A 740-nucleotide genomic window follows, 5' to 3' on the forward strand; every position below is an offset into this window, starting at 1 on the left:
CCAGTAAGTCACGAGAAGATGAAGAAAAATAAGGAGAAGAGAGGGAATCGTGTCAGAGTGATTGTGAGACGGCGAGGCAGTAGCTCTGGGCAGGGTGAGAGGAAGTGATGCGTACGCTAAGAGGAAGGAGCAGATCTCGGCAGCACGCGCCAATCAAACACCAGTCCTCCCAGGCACCCTCCTTGACCGCCAGCACAAACACACATACAATACCAGCACGTGCACACACACACAAACACAGACAGACATTATGAAGCATTAAGGGGGATCCTGGAACCACTTTGCTTGTACACACTTGAACGGACATCTAATGTACGCACACAAAGTATTTTGGATCAGCAGGAGCGTGGTGGACCTCACAGGAGGGGCTCACACACACATTATCACACAAGCAGGTCAGTTGGCAGGACCTCAGTGGCGTGACACGGTGTCCAGGGGATGTCTGGCTGGTTCCTCAAGCACCACTGAGCCACTTGATACTCACACACGCAACCTATACGACATCCGTGGAGCTATTACATGAGAGCACATCACACAGTTAAGAGCTTTACGTAAAGTGTAAATCACTAAGGTTAAAACTGATATGTAGCTACCTCACACGTTAACAGTACCATGTTACATGTATTAGGGTTGGAAATGTTTTCCCACCTTTCTAGGACATTTTCTAAATTAGGTCTTGTGTTCCTACATTGCGTTAGGTTTGGGGTTAGATAATAGGTTGGGTGTAATTGGCTACCAAA

The sequence above is a fragment of the Morone saxatilis genome, unplaced genomic scaffold, assembly GCF_004916995.1.
Source record: "Morone saxatilis isolate NCDOM2014 unplaced genomic scaffold, NCSU_SB_2.0 Contig8, whole genome shotgun sequence".
NCBI lineage: Eukaryota > Metazoa > Chordata > Actinopteri > Moronidae > Morone > Morone saxatilis.